A 21,209-nucleotide genomic window follows, 5' to 3' on the forward strand; every position below is an offset into this window, starting at 1 on the left:
AGCAACAATATTAAAGCCACAATATTAAAAATGACCCATACGCCTTCTTTGTTCCATCTACTGCCAGTGTACTGTCAGATAGCCAAGCAGCATTCTCACTGTCCTGTTAAGCATAGTTGAGAGCAGGGTTTCTCCTCTGAGGCCATGGTGCTAATCTCCTGCAGCCTTAATGTGATTATGGTAATGATCACACAAATGACCCCTGGGCTTTGGGAGGGGGGATCCGTGGTTCACGCATCCTGACACAGGCACTGCAGCCTGTAGAGGAGACCACCAGACTGATCCCGTCCCGGTGGCCTGCTCCCATCCTGTCCTCGCTGAGCTTGGAAGAGTAGCGTTGAATGACCAAATACATTCCAGCCAGCAACAAAAGAGCTGAACAACCATGAGGGAGATGGATATCTTTTGTTGTCTGACACTCAATGCCGTATTCCAATCCAATTACCTCAGCCTTTTGCAACCCCTCTTGTCGCAGCGCCTGGTATTGAAGCCTGTCTGAATTCAGACTCAGACCCCGAACAAGAATGTGAAGGATTAGATGCTAAGAGAATGTTCTCCTCCCCATGCTTTTAACACAATTGGCTCTCTTTCTCCTAATGTGATGAATAAAGAATAATCATATTTTTTTCTTTAGATTGTTACTTATCAAGGTGAGTAGTAGAAACACAAAGTACAGGCCATCCTGTAACCTTGGGGCTTGAATTTTATCCTAAAAGAAAAGCCCTTTCAAAATCACTGGTTTGTAATAAGAAGAGTAGCGTTTCTGTGTCACTGCCATGGCAACGTAAGGTCACCTAACTGTGGTCTATAACATTCATAGACCTGCCTGACACATTCTATGCGCACGTTAGTTATGTGCAGTGCTTGAACTGTAAACTTTACAGCAAACTTAAATGATTGGAGAATGTTCCACATATGATCTTACGTGTTACTCTAACCTGAGAGCTACAAACAAAGTTTCCCCCACCCCAGTGTTGATTGTGGGGATATCCCGATCCACATTTTTTGGCTTCCGATCCTATCCGATTGTTTTTATAGTCTACAAACATTAATTTGTGGAATTGAATATGGTTATGAAAATAGCTCCTCATAGCATTAAAAATAATGCAACCAAAGTATTGCTGAATGTACTTTTTTATTACACAGCACGACCAACAATATTGTTTGGCTTTTGTAACACACCTCCGTGAGTCAGGTCCCTAATCCAATAAAAGATCCAATAAAAGATAAAATTGGAAAAAATAGGCGTGCAAAATACTTGCTAGTCCTAGGGTAGGACTAATCATTTGACAAGGTTATATATCAGTTTGTGGTGTGACTTAGAATATTTGACATTTTTTAAACAATCTCTCTTCAACGCAATGGTAATTGATTGATGGTCCGAAGTATAAACAACCAGCGGTTGAGAGGCATTTGCCCTGTGAGCTCCCCGCACCATGACACAGCAGTCCGGGCAAAGTGAGGGGGAACTACCGCTGTAGCTACGGAGCCGAATATCCAACGTGAAACTAACCTCACCACGGTACACTGCGGACATGTCTGCATGGTGGTGTTGCGTTTTCTTCTTCTAGCAGGGGGCACAAGTTGCGCATTACCGCGCCCACCATGTTGGAGTGTGTAACGAACGTTATACGGCAACCGGATAGGTCGCCGATTTAATCCGATGCTCAAAATACAGCGAATCGGCAGCCGAGCACAATCTTAAAGATCGCATCGGGGAATCTCTAGATTGATTTGAGATCGTATCAACAGTTCCTACCCCAATAAATATCACACTGTTAGAGGTGCACCAATGGCTATTTTTCAAAAACGAAATCCCAATCTGTGAAGTGATGGTTATTTTATGTGTGTGTGATAAGAACCTTCATGTGGCTAATGCACAGTGAGTGAAGGTTTGGGAAAAATAGGATTATAGAGGGTTAGGTTGAGAGGAGAAGATTAGATGTCCGTTGGTTTAAAGTGAATTTAATTGCTGTGAGGGTGCAGTGGGTGACTCACACATGTCGCGTTTATTCTAGCTGCCTTTGCCTTTTTATTTCCAAAGGGTCATCATTTATTCAATGTCATTTCAGCTATGTCCACACTGAGATATTTTTAAAGAGACAGTTTTCCCACTACAGTATATTACAATCTTGAAGTTTCCCAAAGCAACAGGCGGTACCATAGTCCCAACAGCAAGTCTATTTTAGCAAATCATAGGCCAGACGAAAGCCATTTCTGGAAAAGGCAAGAACAACAACAATGGAACACTCAAGAAAAACGGCAATCAGACAGTCATTTAGAATTTATTTGAATCATTTTTCCCAGGTTGGAATGATTTTTAAAAACAAGAATTGGGTATTGCATTTTATTTTTGAATTTTGCTGAAAACTGGACGAGGCCAAGCCCTAGTCACTTCTTGTTAGTGATCATGATTGACTGCAGCTGACAGTTTCCCTTTGGTAGCATGGTGGGTTGTGGAAATGCACAGTACAAAGTGGGTGCTAAGTGACACAAAGAGCAAGATTTATTCCACAGACATTACTATCTGTTGGATTTTGTTTGCCCCAATTCAAGTGGATTGTAATTAGGGATGGGTACCAAAAATCGGGTCCATACTGGCCTCGGTGCTGACGTTACCGCAACCAGACCCCAAAATGAAGTAGCTATCAGCACTGTTATGGATTTCATTTCATACTGATTAATTTTTTACTCAGTTATCATTTTAAAGACATTGTTTGTGGCCAAACTTTACCATAATTTCCAGTGCATAAGTCGCTGCTTTTTTCTCACGCTTTGACTTCTGCAGGTTATACAGTAACGCGGCTAATTTATAGTCACGTTCTAATCTTGCGACATCTCTTATACTTCAGAACAGTCATTTTGCGCTCCATGTACACACCCTCATCATGGAAATCACACGAAGAAATGCATATGGTGCACCTTTCAAGTTAAAGGCGATTGATCTAGCGACTTCTGCCAAAGTCTCTCGGTGGATCCTGACAGCGTGGAGCAGTGTAAAAAAATCCACTATCACCAACGGGTTTGGAAAGGCTGGACTACTGCGTGGTGGACGGGACAAGCTTACGGGTTAACTTGCGTCAAGACGAAAGTGACCACTGAGAGCGGCAACGAAAGGGCGAGAAGAATTGTGAGGTGGTTCAGTTCCGACACTGAAGAAGACAAGGAAGATGATGAATAACTTTTCTGGTAGGCTACTGTTTAACTAGCAGTATTACATGCGCTGTTCCGTACTGTTCGGAAAAACATTTATTTAATTCAAAGTTAAAAAAGTCCCCGTTTGAGAACCAGAACCATTTCAAAAGTACTGATTTGGCACCGGTAGCAGATAAAATGGAAACAATACCCATCCCTAATTGTACCAGCAACAAATGTAAATGAATCCTTCTATTCACACCAGGCAGTATTTCTTGTCATCTAAACCATCACTTTACAAAGTTTCATAAAAATCCGTTGTTTTGTTTTCCAATATTATTACTTAACAAACAATCCAACCAACCAACTGATTGAAACTTGCTTAGTATGATTGGAATTTTAAGCACAGAAGCTGTGAAGTTACCATCAGTCAACCCTGTAATAGAAGGGTCCAATCATTTACTAAAGTTACCATTTTATTGACAGCTAGATTGTTTTAGAGGTCTGTGTGGTCAAAAAAGCCAAGCAGAGAGAGGCTGAAAGTGGGCATCGTGCTCCTGGGGTTGCGGCGGCCCATAAATATATTCCCCTTCCATTTATATAAACTGGGACAACACAAGTAGTTCAAATACTGCACAATGATGTGCACATTAGTAATGTACTTAGCTGAGCTACAGCAGTACCTTGACCGGGGAAGTACTGATTGTGTTAATATCCTTTTTGGTGTTTGATGCTGTGTTTATAATTAACATTAACCCAGCCTACAAATCACAGACAGTCAAGTCTCATTCAGCAAGGCAACAAGCAACTTGTTTATGTATGTATGCCAAGATAAAATACAAAGAGTGGTGAGGCGTGACAATATTTCAGATGGGAGGATGCAAAGAGTGATTAGAGGAATCACACCACCCAAGGTGGTCTCCTGGAGTCTGTTGGGAGGATCAGTGAGATAGAACAGTGGTCTCTTCAAACAGGATATTGACCCTCACTTGAGTTGACTATAGCCAATTACCTGAACTTCCTACACGGAGGAGGTGACACTGATAAAAGTCTCCCTCTCTTTTGTCCCTGCTCTTCGGTCACATGGATGCAGCCATGTGTCAACAACATAGGAAACTTGGGTCAGAAAAGGAGTCTTCTGTATGCAGACTATGCAGAAATAGTGGCTTGAGGATTTGTAGGGCGGAACTAGAACATGTACTTAAGCCCAGTCAAAGCCACCATCACTGCCAGCATCCGAGGAAAATATTGACGCTGGCAACATCTTGACGTCCCTTGCACCATGACGTCGCGTTTTTTTCCATGACACATTTGATGATTGCTTCCAAATGGGCCTGTCAGTTTGAATGTGGGCATTTTACTTTCCTCTAAAGTAAATAAGTTCTGCTGGTTCTCACATACACGGTCAGAAAGTGCAATCGTACACCAGAAGTAGGTCTTGAGATAGAACAAGAATTTGCTTGCTGAAATACGTTGTCATGTCCAATCATCTCAGTGTTGAGTGAGCAGGTTCGGACTGATGTTATTTTTTTTGGGACGTTTGCAGATAGAAAGCCACAATCACTCAAAGAAACGTTCTATGATACACTGACCACAGCAGTTTGCTGTGATATAGGACTGCACTGTATCATATTGTCCTCTTGTGTATGCTCTACGTATGAATTTATTTTCTCTCGTTGGCCATTGTTCTAGATCAGGGGTTCCCATTATGCCGATCACGAAGGTGGTGTGGGTTGATCGAAAGGCATAGAAAAAGCAGACATCAGCTCAGATATTGTCCTATCCATCTTGTCTTCGTGGACAACCACATCAAGTGCTGCACAATGACAAGTTAGACTCCAACTTACTTCTTCTAAATTTAAGAAAGGCCATAAAAATGAGTGGGGGAGCTGGACAAAGTAAGAAGCCAAAAACCTACCACGTCCATATGGAATGGGAGGAGGACTTTTATTTCACAATTTTCAAAATACGAAGTTATTCAAACTTGAAGAGAAATCTGCTACCTCCTTTACTGCATTATTCGGCTCCACTTGTTTATTTGAGTCAGCCTTTTCCCAAATGAAGATCATTAAGTCAAATATCATCCCACCATGGCTGATGATCATTTGGAAGTGTGCTTGAGGCTGGCTATCAGGCCAGACTTTGCTTCCCTGGCTGATTCCATTCAGTGCAAGTCATCAGACTAAGGTAAAAAGTTGTATTGTACAATATGGGTTAATGCAGTAATGCAAGGCAGTAGCTTCTTCAAGCTCGGAGCTCCGCCAGAGGCCTGGGAGCTAAGGGTTCTACGTAGGATCTTAGCCGTTACCAGTATTGCGTGCTTCTTAACAGAGTTGTCAGGTGTTGTTCCTGGTATCTGCCAGAGACATCCACACAACGTGGGAGCCCCGATCACTACTGGACCCATTGGTATTTGAACACCCCCCATGGCTCAATAGGTAACACTGCTGGCTTTGATGTGGGAAACCAGGGTTTGACTCCCAGTCGGGGTGAATTGGAACTTCCATGTGGGTCCTTAGGCAAGATCCTGCATGCTATATACTGATACCTTCCATGATAGAATAGATCTATGTATTTTAGATACATATGATATGTTTGCCATTTTTACAGTTGGAGGTAGATGATTTTGACTTGGCCATTTTGTCGTAGCTTGCATACTGAAATAGTGTGCACCCCTGTTCTAAATGGACCCGACAACTATACACAAATGCAAATGCATGAGGACCCAACATGTACATGTTGTACATGTATCGTCAATGTGATCATTCCTACCGCCAGTTATTAATGATAGCTATCACTAATAATAACTGCTGTCTTGCAAAATGGAAACACACAATAACTCCAAATAATCAAAAAGTTCTAGGTGTTATGAAGTGCTGGCACAAGTAAACATATTCAATCACGGATGAGTGCAGTGCAGCATGAGTGCAAGCCATTTTCTATGGGCCATGTGTTGATATGCATACGACTGTGACCACTTTTGCAGCAGAAGTCTGTGCTCTACTACTCTTATACAGCTCTCGTACTGTCTCTCATTAGATTGCGCAAGTGGTCTCCATTTTTGTGGCTGGCATGAAATCTTAACTTTATTAGAAAATGTGGACTTGAGAAATCCTCCCAGTAATAACTCCAAAGAATGTCTACTGTAAAACCAATTATCTCACTTTCAGACATATTTACTGAGTCAACATAATGGAAATTAGATTATCAACTGAGGGACAGACAATGTTCGGTTTGTGCTGCAGGAGACGCGGGAGCATCACAAACAACATGAAAATATGTGGGAACAAGTCCTTCAGAAGACATGAGCCAAAGTTAGGAATTGAGCCGGTTCACCTCACTGGAGCGTGTCACCTACCTGTTAATGTAAAACTAATGAGCTCATTTCCATCCTCATTGTGGTCAGGTCGTTAGTGTAAAGGCTCAAACACATGATGTAAATCACTGGTGAAGGCTGGCATTCTTAGGAATAACTTCACAATGTCGGTTTGCTTTGCCTACTGAGTGATGGATGAGGATGTCAGGGCAAATGTTGGAAGGAAAGAAAACTTTGGGCAAAAGGGCATTTTCTCAGGATGTTACGCTGTTTATTTAAAGCAGATAAACTAATGCATTGTTTGGGTGTGTGGTTAAACATTAACACCCCAAATAAGGTAAAGCAGTTCCCCAAAGCCCCAAAGTATTTACTGTAGTTCTAATCCATTTTGATACACCTCTGGAAAATAAAAACAGAATAAATCTAAGTTTATGAGTGGTTTTAAAACTTTCACCGGAATAATGCAGTTTTCTGACCTATGCCGACCTGTAAACATCCATCCATCCATCCATTTTCTATACCTCTTCTCCTCTTTCTTAGGGTCGCAGGGGCATGCTGGAGCCTATCCCAGCTGACTTCGGGCGACAGGCGGGGTACACCCTGGACTGGTCGCCATCCAATCACAGGGCACATATAGACAAACAACCATTCACACTCACATTCATACCTATGGACAATTTAGAGTCGCCAATTAATCTAGCGTGCATATTTTTGGATGTGGGAGGAAACCAGAGAACCCGGAGAAAACCCACGCACGCACAGGCAGAACATGCAAACTCCACACAGAAATGTCCAATCGAACCCTTCTTGATCTCCAGACTGTGACTGTGTTGGCCAACATGCTAACCACTAGACCACCGTGTAGCCCACCCGTAACCCAACCCATAATTCAGGGGTGTCCTAACTTTTGCCACCGAAAAATGAAAGGATGCAAGCGCCACTATTTCGTAAACCATCACATGTACAGTAGATAGTTGAAGAAGTTATATATGTTTCAAGAAAAATAGCCTGCATCTCCGCTTTGTGACATACTACATAAAAAAAGCACATTAGTGTGAACTTTGGTCTTTTCTCTTTTTTTCCCCTCCATTTTTGGTGTTTTTGATTTTTTACTTTTGTAATTTTTTTCTCATAATAACCTTTTCCCATAATATTTTGACTTTATTATCACAATAATTTGACTTCTCCCCAACATTTCTTTAATATTTCAACTCTACTACTACTACAACTAAAATTATGTTACTTTTCCTCATAGTATTACGAGTTTATTCACATAAAATTTTTATCTTAATACTTTGCTGTTATTTTTGCAAAATTACAGCTGTTTTTTCCATTTTTGCTGTTTTTTAAAATTATTTCCAACTATTTCAGCTTTTTGTTTTGTACATTTTTTTCTCGTAATTATGTCTTTATTTCCATAATATTTTGACTTTGTTCTCGTAACATTATCACTTTTCCCGCAGCCTAATTTTCCAAAAAATGACAACTTCATTTGTTGTTTTGTTTCTCACAATATAACTTAAAAAACATGTCTTTTTTCTTGAATATTTCAACTTCTTGTTCCTAAAATTATGTTATTTTTTGTCATAATATTACGTTATTTTTGGAAAATAACTTTTTCTTGTTGGATTACAATGTTTTTCTCTTACTATTTTGAATTTATTTTTGTGCAATTACTGGTGAGTTTTCCATTTTTTGTTGTTTTTTTTTCTTTTCTTGTTAAATTATAGTTTTACAATGTGCGTCCGGCAGCCCCCGGGTCACATTTTGGACACCCCTGCCATAATTGATCATAAATGTCAGCATTTCTGTATGGATTCATATGCGATAGGAGGGTTTCACTATCATCTATCTTTTTTTTCTCTTGGCAACGACTCTAAAAAGCAGCATGATTTAGTTGTAAATCTGTCAGTCTCTGTAATATTTTCCACACAGCATGACAAATAGCACACAGGCAGCACACGAGTGGGTGTCGTACATACCTCAACATAATATAGTGTAATTATTTTCAAAAAAGTCTGTCTGGCTCCTCAGATTAGCGTCTCAATGCCCCTTTGATAGCTGCAAAGACAACAAATAACAAGCCATTTCTTGTTGTCTTAACTGTATGTGATTTGCTGAGATAAACCCAAATGCAATCATAGAAGACAAGTGTGAGAGGAACTCGGTCAAAGAGCAAATAATACTACCCTAGTATAACTTGATAGACATGAAATTGGTGTTTTAGTTGTTGTTGATCCAAACACAGTTAACTTACAGTCCATTTATTTCCCAGATATAAATCTCTCACTCCCAAATCCTGAATCCCCCATTTGTTTTGCAGTCGGCCTCTCAATCTTGTTTTTGACAAAACATTTTGTAAATGCAGTTGATTACTTCTGAATGTTGTTGTGCATAATGTCCTTCCTTCCAAAGGTCTCGACTGCCGCATTGGAATCGTGTTTACCACATACAGTAAGTATAACACTTGGAGCTTTGAATGCGAGAATGGGAGAGTTTTGCCTTGTGAGCGCGGGTCAGAAAAAGAAAGCTCTGCATGGTTGGCAGCCTCGCGGGCCTTTGAAGGCGTGTCAGCTTGCAGCATACTGGCATCACTGCCGGGATTAATCCTCTTCTGGTTGCACCACACTAAATGGTCCAAAACGCCAATTCAACGTGTTTGCAGCACAGGAACAGAAAGCATAGATGACTTTTGTTGATAAGAAAAGCTGAAAACAACACAAACATTTTGCAACGATGAAGTAGAAGACAAGAATGATCCATTTCCATTTAATGGAGATGTTTATTAACAATTTACTAACATTTTGTATTCTCACACCCCCTGTATTTATGGTACATATATAATATAGTAAATTGGAACCCGCTGGGTTGGGACAAAATACCATTTGCTACCTTAATGAAGACAATAGTGCTCAAATTTGTTGTAATTTGCTGTGGAAGTGTAAAACTGCACAGCATCATGCTGAAAGGTGTTTCTAATATTTCTCCCACTATTGCTAAATGAGGTAAAATAAATACCTATTAGTGCTGATCGACATCACTGCAAACTACAACCATCATAACAGAACCACTTAAACGACCAACTTGACAGTTTCAAAGCAGGGCATTATTATTTGATACTGACCAAAATTAGCAATACGATAACCATATATCAGCTTTACTCGAAAGTTGCTGTACAGTCGTGCCGTGCAATATTGCGTTTCGATTATTATTTTCTGAAATGTATTAATTAATCACTAATTATCACTGTCTACTGGTAGGCTATGGTCTGTTATTAGTCAAAACATATTGAAATACAACTGATATGTGGTCAATAGGCGGCAATAATGACAAAAAACATTGAGACATTACCTTACATTACACTACCTTAACACTACATGAAGTCATGAAGTCAGCCATGGCATGTCCGACATGATAGAGTGAAAAAAAAGTTCTCCTCCCATTCCGTGTGGAAGTGGTAGGTTTTTGGCTTCCTAAGTTTAGAAGAAATAAATTCAAGGCTAACTGGTTAGCTCGCTAGCTAGCAGCCGTCTCAAGTCCCATAAGAGTTGTAATGTGGTGTAAGTAATGAATAATGGGAGTGTAAATGTGACTATAGGGGTGTTCTTTCATGTCTTCAGGTCTCTAATAAAGTTAAAAACCGTATTTGGAAATCCATAAGCAGGTTTTCTATGCTCTAACTATGAAAATAATTATTAACAGTGAATCCTATAGCGTGGAAATTCATTTAACGCGGTCGGGTCTGGAACCAATTAAAAGCTATAGACGAGGGGTGACTGTATATTGTGTCTCATACGAGTGGGCAGGTGTACCTCATGTTATGACAATAATAACTGCTCCTTCATGCTCCTGTGTTGAATCTCATTAGTTTGTGATTCGCTAAAGTGACGACTGACCGCTATTTACGGTACATTTTACCACACCAGGATGAATCAGTGTGCATTTGAGTGATACTGAGGATGAGAGTGTGACCGTTGCGGGCCGCCTGCTATCTGAGGTTGTTGGAGACTGGCAGCAGCAGACAGTGTTTTGACATGAGGGTGCCTGTCTGTCACTGGCTGAGACTTGTGCTGAAAGAGGTCGGACTGCTGGAAAGTCTCACAATAAGTGTAAATGGGGGGGGGGGGGGGGGGGGGGGGGGTCTGCAGTACAGAATGCTGCCTCAACAACAGAGCAGCCAAGCCTGATTATTGTTTTTATTTACGGATCTTTTCCTTCCGACCTAACCAAATCCTACTGAGCTTATTGTAGTGTGATTGCCTCATGTCCCTCTGTGTATTAGGCTATATGTTAATCAGGAAGACAATAAAGGTGGGTGGTTGCGGGCTCTTTTGTGTGAGCACATCTGACATTCCTTTGTGCTAAGTTAAAGGCTTGTCTTGAGAAATCATGCTTCACTCATGGTGGTTTGAGCGTGTTCATTATGGGCTGCTTGTGAATGACATTACGTTTGCAGAGGAGTTGAAAGTGAGAGGTTGCGCTCATTAACAGACTCACAATGAGCCCGAGTCTTAATAATGTGTGCCTTACAAAAACAACTAATTAATGCAGGATAACCTGAGCATTTAGCCACGGCTACTGGACCTCACTACCTTGTTTCTATACCAAACCAAAAACTAAAAAGTTCACATTAAGTCTGGCTCAATTAATACAAAGTGCATTCACGTTAACCAGTAATCATAACGCTCTGGTGATCTAAAGGCCATTGTCACAGAGGCACTTGAAGCAGTCTTTTGTGCAACAGAAGAATGGCCAAGTGACCCCCGGCCGTGCAGAGCAAGACCAAGGAGACGTGCGTTCTTGCCCCTCCACCCGCTCCTCTTAACAGCCGGGGTACAATTTCAGGGTCCAAGTGGCCATCAGCGTTGCTGAGTGATAGGTGGAGAGAGGAGAGGCCAAACCCAATCGCTTTGATGATGGAAACAAAACACTGAGTCCCTCCACACTCTCTGCAGGTCTGTGACTACAGTCAGCATGCTTGTATGAGAGCCACGCTTGGTATTATTTATCTCTTACTGTATGTGTAGATCAGATGCGTGCATGCTGTAAACGCTCTTCAGAGGCCTGAAACAAGGCAGACTTTTTGTGTTCACTATCATGCACTCATAGGACCAGACAGGCTTGACTTGAACATTTTGATGGGTTACGATTCTAAGGGATTGTTTCATACAAGCGTCTGCAAATAGATATGTTTTAATATTAGTTGTTTTTTTTCAGTGATGACTGGTGAAGTTCCCGAGAGACCACAGCAGTTGTTGGAAAACAGAGTATGGAGGTTCACCTGCCGCATCTCCCGCATGCTGGTGGCTTTAATTAAGCACCTAAAAGTCAACACTTCACCTGCATGCTTTGACATTAAACGCTCAAAAAAGACTGAACTACCTCCAGCCTTAAAAAGTGCTCTGAGTTAGCACTATGCTAAAATGATTAAAAATTCTATTTCCAGAAGATTTTGAGAAATTATTTATTTTTAAACTCTTGACCTTTTAGCTATCATTTTTATTACAGTGTATCTTCTCTGAGGGCAACACTGTAGAAATGGATACGCTTTATTGTACAGCTTGTATAGCATATACATACTATATTTAGTATTCACTGAAAATGAGCCGACACAGCCGTTGTTGCCTACACAGCTGGCAACACAGCTGAGTAGCAAGATAGTTGTCTTGCTTGCAGTTCGGCATGGTTGTGGTAGCGTCATGGTCTGTTCCTGCATGCAGTTCACTGATTGAAATAAATTCTAACATGTACCGTGACATTCTGAAGCAGAGCATGATGCCCTGCCTGGTGAAACTACACCGCATGACAGTTTTCCAACAGGATAACGAGCCCAGACATACCTTGAAGAAGTGCCTTGATGAGGAGGCTGAAGGCGAGGATGTTGGAGTGGCCAATATGCCTCCAGACTTGAACCCTGCTGAGCACTTGTGGGGCATCTTCAGGAGAAAGGTCGCGGAGCACAGCTCCGTGGTCATCATGGAGGAGTAGAGGAGGATTCCAATAACAACCTGTGAGGTTGTATGGTGAATTCCACGCCCAAGAGGATTAAGGCAGTGCTAGGTAACAATGGTGCTCACACTAAATCAGGGGTGTCCAAAGTGTGGCATGGGGGTCATTTGCGGCCCGCGGACAATTTTAAAAATATAATTTCACAAAAATGTTCAAAAAATAACAGAAAAACTTACAAAAAATCTAAAGTAATTTTACACGAATAAAGTCAAAATGTTAAGAATTTTTTTTCAATCTAATGATAAAAACTCATAATTTATAATAAAATCCTAATAATATGAGAACAAAATAAAGTCATTTTAGCAGCATAGAGTTGAAATATTACATTATTTAAAAACTGTATGTATAAAATACATTATTTTTTTAAAACTCAGAATATTATGAACACCAAACAAAACACTGTAAAGTTGTAATTTTTGGAAAATCAGGTTGTGGAAAAAGTTAGAATGTTACGATAATAAAGTGAAAATATTATAGGAATAAAGTCACAATTACAAGAAAAAAGAAGAAAGTTGAAATGCTTGAAAATTTGAAAAAAATGTAATAAAAACAACTGCAGAAATGGAAAAACATGGAATTTTACAAGAAAAAGTAAAAATATTAAGAGAAAAAAGTCATAATTTTACAAAAATAAACTTGTAATATTATGAGGAAAAATAACGTCTTTTTAGCAGCATAAAGTTGAAATATAAAAAAAAATGTTATTAAAAAAGTCATACTATGAAAAACAAACAAAACATAATAAAGTTGTAAATAATAGTAATAAAGTCAAAATATCATGTGAATAAAGTCACTATATTATGAAAAGAACATTTACAAAGATTATTTAAGAGGAAAGTTGAAATATTTTGAAAAAAAAAACACAACAGCAAATATAAGAAAAAAGAGCAAACACCTAAGTTCAAACTAATAAAATGTATCACAAAGCTGAGATGCAGTTTTTTTTCTTGAATTATACGTAACGTCTCGGCATATCACACGTTGCTTTACATAATAGAAACATTTTATGAATAAAAACATTTTTCATTTTTCAGCTTGTGGCCCTCAGTGGAAAAAGTTTGGACACCCCTGCGCTAAATAGTCACACTTCGGCGGCCGTGTTCACTGTGTGGTGAGTGAATTGATGCTGACATGTGAGGGACGTATACTCACTTCTGTCACATACTGTAGTTTTTTTTGTTTGCGTGCAGAAAAACATAGGGTGAAATGTTTCAGGTTCTAAAGCTGTTGTCGCTCAATCAAAGAGAAGATAGTTGCTCCTGCTCGTTTTATTGCTCTGGAGAAACATACCCAGGGTATTATGTTATCAAGCTGGGGAAAGGGAGGGAGCCCACAGACGGCTGAACAAAGGCAAGGCTAACAGCTGTGCCAGTGTAAACAGCGGTTCGATTATTTGAGAGTGCAAAGTTAAGCGTGTCTCACAAGGCATCCAATCTTTTGTGTTGTTACAGACATTTTCTCCACTAGACAACACCTTACTGAGATCAAATTGGATTGTGTTGTTCAATGTACCCTCATTGTATCTTTACCCTCAAAGGTAACACTCGTGTCCCCTTGCCATGTGTCTTACTTGCACATCTTTGGTCAGAGGACAGGTACAAACAATTAAGTCCAATAATTAAACCCAACGTACGTTAAGAAACAGACATTGCTTGCACGGTATCCCTATTTGTGGCTATGCGTGACTACCTTGTGAGTCCATTCATCAAATAGATTTTGCCTCGTCTTGTCAAGTGGATGTTTCTCAGACTCCACAGTTTCCCACTTGAGGTGGCTGGCTGCAGTAGGAAGAGTGTTGATACAGCTGATATCTGTTATTCCAAGTGTAATATATGGCCCTGTTTGTTTTGAGAGACAGAACAAGTTCATATTTATCCACAAGTTCATATTTATCTATCAAGTGACATATTCCAGTTTGTAGTCCGACTAAAACAAGTGGTGTGTCTTTGTTACACACTAAAAACACCAAATTACAAAGGGATGTGACAAGTGGGAAGCTGGGTGACTCTTACTGCTACAACCACAATTACGTTTTTGTGTACAGTAATCCGTAGTTTATCTCGGTTAATTGGTTCCATGATAAGAACATTTTTGCAAAGCAGGATTCCTTACTTATAAATGGAATATTTTTGGAGTTAGAGCATAGAAAACCTGTTTACGACCTTCTAAAAATATATATTTTTAACATTTTTAGAGCCTTCCCACACATGAAATAACACCCATACAACTACCTTTACTCGTAATATTCAATGTAGTAGGGAAAATAACAGGAAATAAGCCATTTAAGAAATAAATAATACTCATGCTCGTGTTTTACTATAAATGCGTTCCCTACGGCAGGGGTCCCCAACCTTTTTTGACCCACGGACCGGCTTGTGTTCCCACAAATCTCCCGCGAACCGGGGCCGAGGGGGTTCATACATTATAGCGATCTAATTTATCTTATTTATTATGTATTGTGTAAAACGAAGACATGAACAACATCTGAATTCTGACCCATCATTATTACATCCCTGTTTGACATGTGTGGTAAAAGGCAGTGCGCTAGCATGAATTAACCTGAGACAAATGTGCACATTAGCACTCAATAAGTCATCAAAACTTACCTTTATGCATTCCCACATAGTTTCAGCATTTGAGACCAAATATGAGGTGAAAGAAAAATGCTAAAAATACAGTAGTAGTCTATCTGTGCGGCGAGAGAAAGTTAGCACACGCACAATGGACATGCGTCAAGTGAGACGGATGTAATCGAGAGAATCCGGCAACTTTTCAAAATAAAACATAAAAAAAATGAAATAATGGAAATTATTCCTTCTTCTGTGCGGCCCGGTATCGGGCCGTGGGTCGGAGACCACTGCCCTACGGGACCTGAAAGAGGGATGGACAGGAAGTGATGCCGGGGATTCAGAGCTGAGTTTCAGCTTTGCGTGGGTAACGGCAGCAAATTTATTAGGGATTATTGTGCCTGTTGCGACATCATTCAAATCTGCAAAAAAAGCCTGTTGTTCCGGCGATCAAGTCTGATCCTTGTGTCTCACTACAGTGACATTACTGACACCTAGTGTATAGTGTAGTAGGTGTTGGGCTTTTTTATGAGCAATGTTGCAACAGATACAAACATTGCTGCCCACAGTGTTCTCCCCCTAAAGGTGTTGAAAGTGTGCCAAGAACATTGGAGAACAGTAATTTCAGAGTTGCATGCAAGAGATACCTCGTGGGCTGCTGCACACCCATGTGACGGATTTCCCCTGCAGAAGGTTTGATCGGTATCTGCTGTGTCTAAATGTGCAGTGTGCTACTCATGGCAAGACATAAGGTCATTTGCTCTTTTGATGGCCTGCAGCCTGACATTACAATAAAAAAAAATACTATTATTGTATAACATGCAGAGCAAAGTTCTTCCAGAGGCACCATATTTGTATTAGGGGTGTCAAATTAAAGCATTCATTGTGGTTAATGAAGTACAGTTACATTTATTGCGTTATTTTTTAGGTGAGGAGCGGTGAGTAGCGGAGTGGAGACGTTTTACTGGAGGAGCATGTGAGAGTTGTTGGTCCAATGAATGGGAAATTTACATTTCAAAAACACATCATTGATAAAGGTGGAGTGATATGCCGTCTTTGTACGAAGGAGTTTGCTTACCACCGAAACAGCTGAAGTTTAGCCTACCGCATCAGGTCACCTAGTTGCGTGTGCAGCCACAGCTACCATTTTGTTATACAGTGTTCCCTCGCTCACCTTTTGCGGACTCGCTGTTTCGCTGATTTTTTTTTGGTGCTTTTTCTTATTTTTTTACAGCGTATACAGTAAATGTGCATTGTTTTCTGCGCCCTGTTTGGCTAAGGGACTGTAGACCATTGTCAATCAATCTCTTCCGTGCCTTCCTGTGCAGTACAGAATGCGTTCGGCTTGCCCAATTTACATAAATGTTGGATCGTTCGTGACTCTGAAGTGCTCGAAGTCAGCTGGGATCGGCTCCAGCATGCCCCCGCAACCCTAATGAGGAGAAACGGCATAGAAAACGGATGGATGGATGGATGTACTAGTTACATAGTACTATTAAATAAATGGGTCAGGTAACAAAAGGAGGCTCAAGATTTTAGACTCTCACTCTGTCAGCAACTTTGCCATTAAATAAAAAGTTTTGCAGTGTTCATGTTCTGCTGGTTGTTGAAAAAAGCGGCGGCAGTCCACTCTCCCATGCAGCACACCACCACAGCTTCGAAAAATCCTAGGGCAATCCCTGTAGAGAGCTAACTAGTTAGCCTCGAATGTATTTATTCTAAACTTAAGAAAAGGTTTCAAACCGAGTGGGGAAGAAGGACAAAGTACGAAGCCAAATACTTACCACTTCCACACGGAATGGGAGGAGAACTTCTTTTCACTATGTTAGGTCGGACATGCAACCAGTCCAGGGTGTACCCCGCCTCTCGCCCAAAGTCGGCTGGGATAGGCTCCAGCATACCCCTGCGACCCTAATGAGGATTAAGTGGCATAGAAAAAGGATGGATGGATGTATGGATGGATGGATGGATGGATGTCCGACATGCCATGGCTATGTAATCTAATGTCACGTCTAATCAGCTTAACGTGTTACTGATGCCTAGTGACCAGAATACTACATGTAACTTGTCTTTCAATATTTTTTTTTACTAATAATAGTCCATAGTCAACCACAACAGTCATTTATTAATAAGTTCATTGTAATTCATTTATAAATTCATTAATTTTCCAAAAAACGCAATAAAGTGAGGGAGCAATGGGAAGACTGCACACACATTCAAAATATAAACATGCGCATTTGCATACACACTTAATGCAAGCATTTCTGTTCATTCCCTTACACACACAAAGAGGGATGAAATGACGGAGGTCTGGACCTCGAGGACCTCATTGCTGGCCACGACCACGCTTGCATGACGGTGTCTTCAAATACTACAGTAATGTGAGACTTGGGATTGTGTTCCTCATTTTTGACAGCGAGTACGTCTTTACATACAGTATATTCTCACATAATGGGGCATGCACTTGTAGGACAGTTTGGGTTTGCCTTTGCAATATTTGGTTGAAGTCATGATATTACCTCAGTGGCACATGAGGCAATACAGTATCCCTCTATGTCTATGGAGGAAATGGGAAGTCCCCGCGTCTGTGTGCTGTTTGACTGGACTGGTTGAGTAATGCAGCCAGGGATTAGGTGGAGCAGCCTCACAGCAGCAAACCCTTCCTCACGCTGGACTGTTAGGATCCATACAAGCGAACGGCTGGATCAGAACCCCAGCTGGCTTATGTCCTCCCACTGTGTCCAATCATTTATGCACTTTCGTCTAGAAGCTGCAAAATACTATGTCTTTCAGAACATTCTAAAAAGAGCAAACGTTTTTGTAAGTAAACAAGTAGGAATTGTTAAATCTGGGGGGAAAAAAAAGAGTATAGCAGGTGCATGCCATCTGATTGATATTCATGGTTATGTATGGCTTCATTTCCTGACAAATATAACATCAACATAGATTTCTACAAAAAGAAATGTGCTTCTGTGTAAAAGGAGCTATGATAATGATCTTGCTGAGGTACTTCAGTCAATTGCAACTAACTTGTTTTTAGTCCAGTAATATTTTCTCAAGATTTACGTTGATTGGGAACTTCTGACAAAAACCACGCATTGGATTCCAACTCTAGTTTATTTAGGTTTTATTTAAGAAAGAAGGGTTAGGTTAGGCCTCTTTGTGGTAAAGAGAAACTTTAAACAGAGAGAAACAGGAAACAAAGTCTCCTACTAACGCAGGACTTAAACGGATGAAACAACATGAGTCAACATGATGTCTAATGTCCATATTGGGACTTCACTGTGAATTTTTCAGAAGCTATGGTAAAATTTATTTGGACCGACACGCTCATACATTGAATTCAATTATCTTATCTCAGCTCTCATTTGATGTGAAACACTGATTTGGTGTAAATCAATAATCTGGTATTGCATTAGCATTTAACAGTGGCAGGAAAACCAGCCCCTTGTGGCACATGACAGCATTAAATCATGTTCAGCAGATGTTATGGGTGTCACTGACTTCTGCTTTAAAGTGATTAATGCAGTAACATGACAAGAGTGAGGATTCATGAGAAATCGGAAGCAGTGCTTTAACAAACAATTCGTGTAGTGTCGAAAGACAGCAGGAAAAATGTGAACGACTCCTCCCTGCAGCCATCTACATGGAACACAAATTAATGTGTAATTTGTAAATGTGGCAGTTCCACATACTCTATCAGGATTCTTCTTGCTTAAGTAAAGAAGATGCCATGTTTGACAGAGTATAGAAAGCTGAGCAAAGTCTTAAAAGAAAGTAGTTGGGTGTCACTACCACAACTGCACCATGAACACTGCATCAATGAAATGTGTAGCGCTGGAAAACTCGCAGTTACGTTATGAAACGCTGTACATGAATATATGAATATCTGAGAAGTTCAACTTGTGCATGTCATTTGTAGCATACCCTGTACAAGCTTAATGTTAAACGTTTTGTCATTATTTTGTCCTTTGTAGACGCAACTGTGATGTGGTATTGCATTATGTGAGCTGTTTATTCTATGACTGTACATTCTGCTTTTTAAAATGTATGTCATTTCCACTGTCAGTCCACACAAATGACGCTGTGGGAGTCATCAAATAAAATTAAATGAATAAATTAAAATTCTATTGTTGTATGTAACCATCTACATGGCTACGTAAACACATCGGGAGAGAGAGGGGCCCCTTGTGTCCGGTGTCCATTATTTTCATATGATTTCTTTTTGTGATTCACTGAAAACAGGTCTGGGTCGCTGGGTCGTAGAGCGTACAAAAAGAAGATGGTGAGCGTGCCCACTCCTTGTTTTATCCCATCAGTGCTCCTTTTTTAAATTCAGATTATCTTAAATTGCCTTACAGATAGAGGCTATAGTGCACCTGTTGACTTTACATACACCTGACTGTCTGCAGGACAATAGTAAAACAGTCAAAAATAGGGCAGGTTCAGTCTGCAGACTTGCATACACAATTTTCCGCTAAACTTTACAGAGGAGGTAGTCAAGAAAGAAATAAAAACATTGCATTTTGGTAAGGATCTGGATAACGGTGCAGCTCCAGAAATGTATTATGGTATCATCATCAGCCTTGGAAGAGATCTGTGGTCTACTGAGTGACATTGTAGTTATATATTCTCATAGTAGCACTGCTAAAAGAACAAAACTCATGGTAGTCCAAGCCCTTTGCACAACACCATATGTGTTTGGAAAAAAAGCCATATGCCACATCATCAAGATGTGAACGTCCCGTTGGGACAAATAAGCACAGTTACTGCTGAAAGTCTTTTTGGATAAAAAAGGAGGAGTTAGGAGGACTCTATTCTGTATTATTTTCTGATCAAATTTTCCAAATAAGTCAGAGCAAGAGTGCGAGGATGCATGTGTGTGAGACTAACAGCACACAGCTGCTTTGAGGGTTTTCGAAACGACGCCTGCAGCAGTTTAGTGTCCTTGGAAGGGCTCAGCTTGACTCCCGTGTCCGGTCCTGAGTCTCAGCATGCACTGGTGCAGACTGACAGATTGTAACGTTGAGGGAAGTGTTAACCCCTGCCTCCCCTCCAATTAACAAACTTGTGTCCCGTTTATTAAAAGAGCTGACTTATTAGATAGAGGAAGGCATTGACTGGGACAACAGGGTGGCATTTAGCCAAGGATAGCCAAATACAATCTCTGATTGGTTGGTTAAATTCTGCTCAAATTCACATTAGTTCTAGTATGGTAGAGTGACTATGAACTATGCTTTACATCAGTGAGTCGCAGCTCGTGGGTCGGGGAGCCGTTTTCAGTGGGTCATGGGTCTATCCATCCATTTTCTATGCCGCTTATCTTCATTAGGGTTGGGGGTGAACACTGGAGCCTATCCCAGCTGACTTTGGGCGAGAGGCGGAGTACACCCTGGACTGGTCGCCAGCCAATCACAGGGCACATATCAGACAAACAACCATTCACACTCACATTCATACCAATGGACAATTTAGAGTCGCCAATTAAACTAACATGCATGTTTTTGGAATGTGGGAGGAAACCGGAGTTCCCGGAGAAAACCCACACATGCACGGGGCAAACATACAAACTCCCGACAGCGATGCCCAACCCAGGCCTTCCAGATCTCGTGGTAGTAAGATCAAAGTCAACCTTTCCACGTTGGAGAAAGATTTAAGACTTTACATCCAAATCAAACTGCTGTCTGCTTGCACAAATAAATCTATACTTCCGACTGGCAAACCAATTAATACTTATTAATAAATTCATACTTACACTTCTCCCCACTTTGCACCGCAATTTTTTTAAAGGCTCGACGGACGCACGCAAAGAATCCTGGGATAGGATGGGCCATTAAAGACAGAGAAGGAGGACACATTTGTCGGACGCATTTGGAGGAACTTTCGCGGACTTTCTAATTTTGACAGCCGCCTGCGCGGCGCGATGATATGATGCAGCCCACAAATGCAGACTAGTAGGCTGCAGACCCCTGGTTCGGACACTGCCATAATGACCCGATGTCTGTGAATGCACCTCGCAATCTGGTCTGTGGTATTCGCTTGCTACGCTGCCACAGGATGCGTGCCATGGTTATGGGCGACTTTGTCTGAGCGGGAGAGGAAAGACATCGAGTGGGGACTTAAGGTGCCGTCTGTCTGACACACAGCTGCAGATATCTGCTGAAGAAGAGCACGCCATCGAG

Source organism: Dunckerocampus dactyliophorus, chromosome 14, assembly GCF_027744805.1.
Source record: "Dunckerocampus dactyliophorus isolate RoL2022-P2 chromosome 14, RoL_Ddac_1.1, whole genome shotgun sequence".
Taxonomy (NCBI): Eukaryota; Metazoa; Chordata; class Actinopteri; order Syngnathiformes; family Syngnathidae; genus Dunckerocampus; species Dunckerocampus dactyliophorus.